The following is a 12448-nucleotide window of genomic DNA, read 5'->3' as shown; positions in this document are numbered from 1 at the left end:
GCTTTTTGAATTCAGAAGAGATATTTGTTCGCTTACCATTTTGGGCTTTTCCATACATCCACGCAAAACATAACCGTCGAAATCACAATAATCGACTGGTACATGGCAAAACCAAATTAAAGTAAAGAACGTAAAGCGAAACAATATTCATAATTGTTTGATTAAACAATTTTTATTCCAATTAACTAATAGTAATTGTTGGGATATGAGTCAACATTTCACTTTTTTGAAAACGTAATTTATTTACTGTATTAAGACAATTAATTTTTCCTACAGTCACCCGACAAAGTTGGCTTCCTTGTACTGTTTATAGTACAGAAAGCTGCTAATTGCTGCATATTTATACTTTGCCGTACGGTTTATACTTTGTCGTACGGTTTATACTTTGCCGCACATCAGGATGCCAACGAAACAACACAAAACAGCGTGGTTCTATTATGCACGTAATCCGTGTACGCTTGGAAATAGGTTGGCAACACTTAAAGATAATAATACTAGCTATGAGCAGCTGATTGACTATTATAACTAAGATTTAACCTGTCATTTCGTGTTTATAGTTTCGGTATTTCTAAACTTTCTGGACTTTTCTTTTAAACGTTTTTAAAACATTCCTACGATCTTAATAAACAATAAAATACCTTTATATCATTTTTTAGGCGCGGAAACCACTTCAAATTACAAAAACATACGGAACTATATTCTCAAAACGCGGAGCACATTTCTTGCCGAGGAAAAATAGCGGAGTGATACGGACTGCGGGTACTACTTTCTCTAGGGCACCATTTGTGTTGCCAGCTGAACCTAAAAACGTGCTGTATAGTGTTTGAAAGACTAATTATATATATTCTTTATAGTGACTGTAGGAAAAATATAATGTGTAACTCGAGTAAAAAAGGCCTTTGCTGCACTCGAGATCATTCCACACTCGCCTGCGGCTCGTGCGTAAACATTGCTCTCGTGTGCAGCAAAGTGCCACTTTCACCACTAGTTCCACAAATAACTATTTACGTGACTGTAAAAAGGTGCGAGCACCAACGACAGCTGAGTTTTGTGTTAGTGTTTAAAAGTGATTGTCGCTTTAAAAACCCCTTAGAAGGTTAAAGGTCGTCCAAATGTGGTTATGGATTATTGAGTATCGAGTAGGCCTTCGTACCAAAAGGAGATGGCCCATGCCTATTGGTGGTACGGTCCAGCGATGACAGCACAATTATTGTGGTGAGCCAAAACCGAGTTAACGCATTGGAAAAGTGATTTTGGCAGCATCCGTAAACCTTCGTTATGATCACGACGAAATCTAGAAGACCTTTCGAGATCGCAGAAACATCCGCGATCACCCACAGCAGTTGTGATTTTTTACTCGGTAAATAGCCAGTACAGTATAAATGTATAAATTGGTTTATGAGAAGTTCAACCAACCATTGTTAAAAGTTGCACAATAGTATTTATTGCTCCCGTTTGGCAAACTTGTCCTAAGTCACCTTCGGATGTACTTGTGCACAATAGTCTCTTAGTGACAATGAACATTGTATATAGTTAAAACAAAATATTACTCCTCTTTCAAAACTAGTCTTTTTAAATGTAATAATATGATTCTTTCAAGACGTAAAAAATCTCGTTTAGTTGTAAACATGATTTTGTGTTGGAAGAAGTCTTTTGTGTTACACATAATTTGATAAAGTAACTATTCTTAAACTTATCTGAAAACTTTCTTTGTTCTCTTTGTCTTCTTTGTCATACGATGAATATTGCTCCAATTGACGTAATATGACATTCTTCACCACCTTTAATACAAGTTCTCCGCATCAAACTTGTTTATTATTTTTTATAAACTTTACGCCACACTACATCATTTTGACGAACTTCCCATGCAAGGATTTAGTCCAGAAAACAGCTGTTTGCCGCCAGCTTATTCAAATGGGGTTTCATTGCGTACTACTGTTCTGCAATGAGTTTTGCCGGACACCAATCAGCTGATTATACTGTATTTGCGTGGCAATTAATGGTTATAAACAAAAACATAACCTCTCTCAGAGGTTATAACTAGTGATTTTTAGTCCTTTAGTTGGTAGAAATATAAAAGGATTTGTACGGATTAAGTAGTATGGCGTAAACTATCGTACGTAACTCGTCCAAAATGTGTGTACCGGACTCGTATGGTAATCCCGTACTCGACTTCGTCTCGCACGGGAACGACCACACTCGTCCGGTAAACACTTATTTTCAGGACTAGTAACGTAATATACTATTAGAATGTATTTTACTGCTACGTAAAGAAGCAAATTATATGATACATATTACATTTTTGTGTCGATTTGTTTGAGACTTTTTAGAACTTGGTGTAATAAAAACTGAAGTAACGTCGATGGATTGACAGGTAGTTTTCCTACAGTCAGCGGTTGGAAAGTAGTGCGTGGCTGACATAAACTGACGGGTTAAGGTCTTCGCTGGGGAGAAAAAGTGGAAAATATTTGGAAATAATTACACATTTCAGCATAAATTTTTAAAGGAATAGTATATTTCATAAATAACCCCGGAATTGAGGTATTTCTTGGGGAAAAATTAGAAGATTCGTAAAGGGTAGTAAACATTTTATCACAACGCAAAAATTTACCACAAAAAGCTTTATGGTTTAGAAAATGAAATATTATTTTATAGTCTATTAATTAACATAGCAGTCGCATAGTGACGTAAACTATATAAGTAAATGTCATACTAAAAAAAAAAATTAAACTATGATATACAAAGCAATTAACTGAATGCTAAGACTTCCGGTGTTTGTATTATTGTATCATAAATTATATACAATTTTGATAATTCAATTGCCATACTTTAAGTAATTAAAAAATATGTCCCGCTAATCAGTTCTTTTGAATCGCTATACTATGTTCTATTAAGAATCAACACAAAAAAGCTACATTACCAAAGGTCTAAGAAAAACAAAAATATACTCAAATATGGAATGTACACATTTTATACAATTTGACACTGCATCACTGAATACACATCTCATATTCTTGTATTCCCAGGTTGCATCAAGGGTTATGTGATTTATTCGATACCTCAGTGTGTATCCTTTGGTACAGAGGTATCCTGTATCAGGAAGATAATGTGAATATAAAGCTGTCTCTCATAGGAGACGACGTGATGTAGAATATCACGTTCATGACCGAACCTGAGTATTTGAGTTCTGAAGTGTCAAATAAGTTATATATTTGACAGCTCAGTGTGTATCCTTTGGTACAGAGGTATCCTGTATCAGGAAGGTAATGTGAATATAAAGCTGTCTCTCATAGGAGACGACGTGATGTAGAATATCACGTTCATGACCGAACCTGAGTATTTGAGTTCTGAAGTGTCAAATAAGTTGTATATTTGACAGCTCAGTGTGTATCCTTTGGTACAGAGGTATCCTGTATCAGGAAGGTAATGTGAATATAAAGCTGTCTCTCATAGGAGACGACGTGATGTAGAATATCACGTTCATGACCGAACCTGAGTATTTGAGTTCTGAAGTGTCAAATAAGTTATATATTTGACAGCTCAGTGTGTATCCTTTGGTACAGAGGTATCCTGTATCAGGAAGGTAATGTGAATATAAAGCTGTCTCTCATAGGAGACGACGTGATGTAGAATATCACGTTCATGACCGAACCTGAGTATTTGAGTTCTGAAGTGTCAAATAAGTTATATATTTGACAGCTCAGTGTGTATCCTTTGGTACAGAGGTATCCTGTATCAGGAAGGTAATGTGAATATAAAGCTGTCTCTCATAGGAGACGACGTGATGTAGAATATCACGTTCATGACCGAACCTGAGTATTTGAGTTCTGAAGTGTCAAATAAGTTATATATTTGACTACTCAGTGTGTATCCTTTGGTACAGAGGTATCCTGTATCAGGAAGGTAATGTGAATATAAAGCTGTCTCTCATAGGAGACGACGTGATGTAGAATATCACGTTCATGACCGAACCTGAGTATTTGAGTTCTGAAGTGTCAAATAAGTTGTATATTTGACAGCTCAGTGTGTATCCTTTGGTACAGAGGTATCCTGTATCAGGAAGGTAATGTGAATATAAAGCTGTCTCTCATAGGAGACGACGTGATGTAGAATATCACGTTCATGACCGAACCTGAGTATTTGAGTTCTGAAGTGTCAAATAAGTTGTATATTTGACAGCTCAGTGTGTATCCTTTGGTACAGAGGTATCCTGTATCAGGAAGGTAATGTGAATATAAAGCTGTCTCTCATAGGAGACGACGTGATGTAGAATATCACGTTCATGACCGAACCTGAGTATTTGAGTTCTGAAGTGTCAAATAAGTTGTATATTTGACAGCTCAGTGTGTATCCTTTGGTACAGAGGTATCCTGTATCAGGAAGGTAATGTGAATATAAAGCTGTCTCTCATAGGAGACGACGTGATGTAGAATATCACGTTCATGACCGAACGTGAGTATTTGAGTTCTGAAGTGTCAAATAAGTTATATATCTTGAATATGGATTTTTACTTCTCTGTGATGTTTTTAACCATTCGAGATATGAATGTGTAACACTCGAAAAATAATTATCGTTTTATGACAATAACAACTTAAAGGACTGAATTTATTTAGTTTAATTCATCACTACCGACCTTACTTTCATTAAACCTTTTTTCTTGAATTCTATTGTTATTTAACCTGTAGGAAATAATTTTATTAACTAACTAACAGCATATGGAAAACGGTATGTGAATTAAATGAGTTAAACGGCCGTGTATGTAATTTTTTCAGTATGTTATACAATAATTATCAATGAACTAACTCGTTATATGAATGTTTATTTTTCATTTGCATCACAAGAGTGATTCTCCATAATTTATAATCATTTTTTTTAGCGAATTTCCCATATAGGGAATAAGCTATTACCGTAGGTCTCATGGAAAGACCTTGACACTGGACCGATTTACTTTTTTGTTTTGAGGTCCCCAGAGGCCAAAAACACCATCCGTTCAAATTCATATATATATATTTATATATATTTATATATATATATATTTATATATATATATTTATTTATATATGTGTCCGTTAGCGCGATAACTCGAGCAAAATTGATCCGATTTTGATGAAATTTGGTACAAACGTGTAAACCTACATTTATTCGAACGAGTTCGCGAACCAGCATAATCGGACCATGGGATCAGGGGTTTATGGGAGGTTTTATGGGGTAAAAATGGGTTTTTCTCATTTTTGACCCTTAAAAATTTAAATTTCTAAATTTCTCTCTAGACCATTTTGAAGAGCTTAAAAAAACAAATAATTAAGTATATTGAAGTGTTTTTGAATGTTCATTGACTACGGAGAAAATTAAAAAAATTGTAAATTTAAAATTCCCATGTTATTCTTATGGAGAATAAATAAACTGTTCTAGTTTGCTTGTTTATTGATATATTTTAATCAAATTTGGCAATTTGGTTTATTTCATAGTAAGCTATCAATATTTCAATTGAAAAAACACACCTCAACATCTTCCCCGTAGCAGCAAACCTAACTACTCACTAAAATTAATGTTATTTAATAATTTATTTTTGTAAAAAAATACAACCGACTTCAAATGCTCTAAAAAGAATGAAATAATTTCAATAAAGTAAACTTTTGTATTAGGCAAGCTCACGTAGTCGGCGCGGCTCTATGATGATTTTTGATACAAAATTGAAAGAGGGTGTCCATATTGCAGGTGACTATCTATAACTAAAGGTGTTAATCTGCATGTCTTTTTCATAGTTATGCGTTAAGTGTTATTTTATGACGGCAATCAGAGATCGGCATTATAGTGGTATTAACGAGTATCTTTTAAAAGATTATAACGCATTTAAATGTTTCTAACTTGGAAAAGTAACGTTTTAATACCAAACTAGCTTCTTTTCCCTATCATAATATCAAACTAAATTATTTTCCTATTCATATAGAACATTTGTGTGTGTTATTTTCATAATACATTTATTCTGAAGTAAACAAATACAAGAAAATATTTCCTTTAACATATAAACAAAACAGTTCAGTATGTTTTTTATATATTTATGTTATCCAGCTACAATTAATTGATTTTCAAAACACACACAATATTTAATTTCAATCATATTTGCAGTTTGAGCCGCGCCGACTTGAAATACGTGAGCTTGCCTACAAAAGTTTACTTTATTGAAATTATTTCATTCTTTTTAGAGCATTTGAAGTCGGTTGTATTTTTTACAAAAATAAATTATTTCATGATTTTTAGTGACTGTATAATTTTTTATATATTAATTACTTGAGGATTTTTGATAAGCAAAACTGTTTGAAACAATCAAAAGTTCCACAGAACAATCATTATTTTAAAACTGCTTGAGTCACCTGTTCAGGTTACATAATCAATGGGTATGAAAATAAACATCTTTAGATATTCCTTAAGAAAGAAAGAGTTGTCCATTACATTAGGCCTAATGAAAAACTAATTGTCTTTTCTAGATACATTGAAATGTCAGACATCATCGTTTCCTGCAATTGGTGTACTTCTACATTATAAAAAGAAATACAGTTAACGTCTCAAGCCTTTTGGAACAATATGAAAGTTATTCCTCAGCCACCAGCACTAAAAAATCTCTCAAAAGTGGAAAATTGGTTGTTAACACCATAGTACCTTTCGTATAGTACATTTGGAAAATATTATATGAAAGATTGGTTCAGCTAAAAGTGGTGTAAGTCATGTAGGGGGTTTTGTTTGCTCAAGATATAGCCTTGTCGAAATTGCAAATCATCTTCCTCTAGGACTTTCCGAAGCAGGCATAATAGTATTGATGTGATATAGTAACTGGGTAGAGAATATCAATAAACATTCAACATCTGCAAATGCATGTTTAGTAATTAAAATATTTAACACTTTTAAGACAATTGACGATTATGCACTGTCACACTTCTTAGGTCGTGTAAGGAATAATTGCATTTGATTTATATTTAGACCTGTTTTACGAATGATTTGGTTTTCACAATACACCTTTATTTGTCAATATCATACAGCTATTCACAGAAACATATATGTTTTTGTAAGTCAGAATATTCAATACTAAAAACAGAATTACTGTATACACAAATCAGGTCAAACGTTGAAATACATTGTTTATAGTAACCAAAACAAAATGCATTTTTCTCAATGTAATTCATTAAGGCTCCATGGCAAGAAATAGTTTATTGATCAATATGAAGCAACTGTTTCATGAAGAATTGTCTGTAGCTTCATTTAAATGGTTTCAACTAACAGCTGTAGGAATGTTATTATTATTTGTTGCCTTCTCTGCACAAATGTAAACAATCTGCCCAAATGTAAACAAAATAAATGTTGAATATTTAAAGTTTTCAGAATTTTTCACCGAAACAAATATTATACTTTAACTAATATATAAGGTACCAAATAGAAACTCTCCTGGTTATTTTGGTGGTGGAACCACACTGATCGGTAAAAGAATCACAGAGAAATTGGTGAACATACATAGAAAAAAAAAAAAAAACATCGCCACAAACAAATTGAGAACCTCCTCCTTTTGTTGGTGGTGGGGAAGTCGGTTAAAAATGGAAATAAATCTGAAAATTTATAGGGAATATTTTAGTAGAAATCAAGCGGGGTAAATGGAAATTCGCTTAGTATGCAGGTTTGCTGCGACGGGGGTATTTTTTTTTATTAGTAAACAAAGGATTTTTTAATTAATAAGGCATTCAAGCTCACTGGTTTCTTACGAAATTTGTTTATCTTTTAGCAACTACGTGTAAACAATTTTCTTGTACATCACAACAAATTATTGTTTATTTTAAATCCCGGATCTTTATACGATGAATTTTTCATGCGCCGTTGATACACGTGTCACTACTTCAAAACATGTGTGATTTTCCATTTATTCCCATACTCTCATGCGTACAGGAACAGTAACGCAATGAAAGCAAATGTATGTATGTATGTAAATGTATATTACCACCAGAGTAGTTAGGTTAGGCATCTACATACAAATGATCTGCGGCAACATCATGCAAACAGACGTAAGTACAACAAATTTATGTAATATTCATATTAAACGTTGTAAAACAAAACACTGTTAGCATCTAATCTAATACATTACTACAGTTATCGTATCGGTCAAACTATAAGTGGTAAAATAGCATAAAGAAAAGTGGTCAGAGAAACAGCCACTAAGGGGCTTTGGCACAGTTTCTGGAACTCCTAAAGGTTAGTTAGTGCAAGTTTGCCAACCTAAAGCTTCAAATACTGTATAGCTTTTCACAATGCTTGTTTTAACTTTCTTTTACCAGTTTTTACTTTACCTCAACACCTCTTAGTGTTATTTGGGGGACTGTCAGGTATTATTAAAGTACTGTACTAAACCAGTGAACCAATTTTATTTCAATGTAAATATGAATAATGTAATTATAAATGTATTAATTAGGTAATTTTTTTATATTTAATATGGTTTAATCAATATTTATATTATTTTCAAGGTTTATTGGAAAGCCATATCTTAAGATGCAGAGAGTAAGGATCTCGACCTTAAACATTTTTTTTTAAAGATACGATTAACAGTATGAAGATTATTTTCATTGTTACATAGAAAATATGTATTTTTGCCATAATTATTAACCTCGTGTTGAAAATTATAAATAAATAAATCGATTGCTGTTAAAATGTAGCTGTACTTTAATAACAAAGATAACCCAACAGTAATAAAATGCTACAGTGTCAGTATTGACACGTATTTAGTTAGGATCATGACTTAGCCAACGCTTTAAACAATAGAGTGAGAGGCTAAGACAATATAAACACCATTACTGGGAAAAGCCGCTTGGAACGGTTCCAAGAAGCCTTCAGCTGTCTGCTATAAGCATTCTAGCAGAAACTTTGAGATCGTTTTCGTAAAATTTTGTATGATTTCACCCTTTAAGTTATAATCTTGGAATACTTGTTAACACAAATACAATTACAATTTCCGAAAATTGCTTTGATATATATACTGTTCAGGGTATTACAGAGTTTTTTAGCGAATTTCCCATATAGGGAATAAGCTATTATCACCTAATGGTAACGGAGAAAATTCCAAAAATATTTTAATTAAAAATGCCCATGTTATTCTTATGGAGACTAAGTCGACTGTTGTGGTTTGCTTGTTTATGAACAAATTTTGATCGAATTTGGAATATACATTGATTTTTTACCAAACTATTAACATTTGACAACAAAAAACACTTTAATAACTTTAAATAATTTGATCGATGTAGCACAGTTAATAGTATTTATTTCATATGCTAATCGTTGATAAACTATAATATTTTCAAAACAATAGATAAATAATTCTATAAACATGTATTAGCTATTATCGGTTAGATATTGTAGTTAGAGTGGTCTAACAGTATTTTATCAGTATGTACATACATAGTAACCGTACAGCCATGTTATCCATATGTGTTTTTGATAAATACAAATTACCACTTTTGAAAGAAATTAGAAGAAGGGGTTTTTTTAAAGCAATATTGACAAACAGACAACTGCTAACGATTTGTCTTTCAAAACAAGTTAACTATTTATAACTTTCAATAAACTTAAGTAGGTAATAAAGTAAAATACAACTTGTTAAAAGTGTGCAAGCTGACGCTCAGTTATCGTCAACCGTAAACTTGACTGAGACTTGGTCTGACATCTGCTGACACTACGTTTCCTGTTCCACTATGTTGCACAAAATCATAGCATAAGAACTTTCAAACATATAAGTTCTACAATAACGGGTTATACATTTCTGTTGGTCTATCATTATGAGTTTATAATATTTTATTCAGCTAAACCAAAAACTGCCTGTGAAATCCTCCTAAATTTTATCACTGGTTCGAAAAAGAATGATGAACAACACAGCCAGCATACACCGTGCAGAAATCGTAAACATGTTTACCAACTCTGAACACTTTTGCAAACCTTACGCCCGGGTTTGTTTAAGGAAACAACATTCGTCAACAAGATATGTCCTTGGACACCAGTTTACGCCACTGCGTAAATCTAATTATAAAACGCAATTCAATTTTCTCAAGTGAATCATATTTCCTTTCCTTTATTTTTGGCTACTTATATACGCTGTACTTATATCTTAATTGTTGCGTAAGGGTCGAACAGGCTAAAACAGTAAATAATGAAGTAACACTCAACAAAGGTCTCGGAGCGTTGACCAAGCTGCTATATAGTTAAAAATACACTTCTTTGTCAAGTGACCTCAAAATAATTTCATGATGGGTTAGCCTCTGGATTGAAAATTGCAATATAAAATGGTTTAGGTTACCTTTTGCGTCGAACGATCCTTTATGTAGTAAGTGATAACTACAGCTGTTTCATGCCGCTGGGGCACATCTTCAGGTTGTAGAGCGTCAAAATAAAATACATCGTTCAAAATAATTGTTATAAGAATGTAGAAATAAAAGTTAGTCTTTGAAACTCATCCATTAAAAGGGAATTTCTTCAAAGATGTCAAGAGAAAATGGAACAGATATTAGATCGATTAGTTTATCAATCTTGATTCGACCGGCTTTAATTAACAAACCTTGACCAATTTAAAGATTTTGCAGATTAAAAAGTAAAAAGCTTGCATCTTGCATCGTTTGTATATTAAATGATATACTTTTTATTTTCACATCATAATATTTAAATTTCCAAACATTGGAGTAAAGTATTATTTAGTTAATTAATTTTTTAATTTTAATTTTACTAAGTTAAGTATTATTAATTTTAATCGTTAAGTTCTGTCTTTGGATAGTTCGCAGAGCTTTCTTGGTGAATTAAACTTTAACCACACACTTTTAATTTATAGACGCATTAAAAGTCTATTATTGATCACGGAGTCTGGTTTTCATTTGGAAGGTAAGTTGAAAGACAGCATTTAACTCGTCGAAGTTTACAAATATCGATCTAATCGAAGTTTAGTTTAAAAACAAATTTTTAAAGAAATGTGATGAAATACAAACCTTTCTTTCTTACCGGTTATTCTGGATTCACGAGAAATATGAGACTGGTGGACTTGTGGTGATTTCTATTCCGATCACGTCCCAGTCAAAGACTGCGCCGAAGCTTTTAAAACATAACAAACTGTGACACTGCCAAAATAATAAACACCTGCTTTGTAGTATGCCAAGAATTTCATTAGAATAAATTTTTACTTTCATGTAAAATTCACCACTTAGTGTGAAATAATAATCTTTTTACCTGTGGAACGACTGCTTATTTGTTTTTAATGAGCTTTGTAAATATAGCTTGTTTGTACAAAGAGTTTTTAAATTCGAGAACCATTAAACTTTGGCGTGTTAACTATATTCAGTATAGTTTGATTATACGTTTCCTGAGAGAGTTAAGCCTATTCAAAAGCATTTGAATGTAGCTAAAAGCTCTATATTTTTTTTATAAGACGGAAAATAACTACCCCCCCCCCCCCCTCTTAATTTTAATCATAAGCTAATCGTTGATAAACTAAAATATTTTCAAAACAATAGATAAATAATTCTATAAACAAGTATTAGCTATTTCGGCTAGACATTGTAATTAGAGTGGTCTAACAGTATTTGATCAGTATTTACATACATAGTAACCGTACAGCCGTGTTATCCATATGTGTTTTTGATAAATAAAAATTATCGCTTTTGAAAGAAATTAGAAGAAGGGGTTTTTCAAAGCAATATTTACGAACAGACAACTGCTAACGAATTGTCTTTTAAAACAAGATACCTATTTATAACGTTCAATAAACTAAAGAAATAAAGTAAAATACAACTTGTAAAAGTGTGCAAGCTGACGCTCAGTTATCGTCAACCGTAAACTTGACTGAGACTTGGTCTGACATCTGCTGACACTACGTTTCCTGTTCCACTATGTTGCACAAAATCATAGCATAAGAACTTTCAAACATGTAAGTTCTACAATAACGGGTTATACATTTCTGTTGGTCTATATAATGAGTTCCATAATATTTTATTTAGCGAAACCAAGAACTGCCTGTAAAAACCTCCTAAATTTGATCACTGGTTCGAAAAAGAATGATGAACAACAAAGCCAGCATACACCGTGCAGAAATCGTTAACATGTTTACCAACTCTAAACACTTTTGAAAACATGTATTACGCCCAAATAATTTAAGGAAACAACATTCGTCAACAAGATATGTCCTTGGACACCAGTTTACGCCACTACGTAAATCTAATTATAAAACGCAATTCAATTTTCTAACGTGAATCATATTTCCTTCCCTTTATTTTTGGCTACTTATATACGCTGTACTTATATACGCTTAAGTACGCTGTACTTATATCTTAATTGTTGCGTAAGGGTCGAACAGGCTAAAACTGTAAATGAAAAAGTAAAACTCCAGCAAAGGTCTTGAGTTTGACCTTCCTTGGTTGCAGCCAGCACGGGAACGGAA

The sequence above is a fragment of the Macrosteles quadrilineatus genome, unplaced genomic scaffold (assembly GCF_028750875.1).
Source record: "Macrosteles quadrilineatus isolate MER2022 unplaced genomic scaffold, UCM_ALF_1.0 Scaffold_2__2_contigs__length_208266976, whole genome shotgun sequence".
NCBI lineage: Eukaryota > Metazoa > Arthropoda > Insecta > Hemiptera > Cicadellidae > Macrosteles > Macrosteles quadrilineatus.
This window is presented reverse-complemented; position numbering follows the sequence as displayed.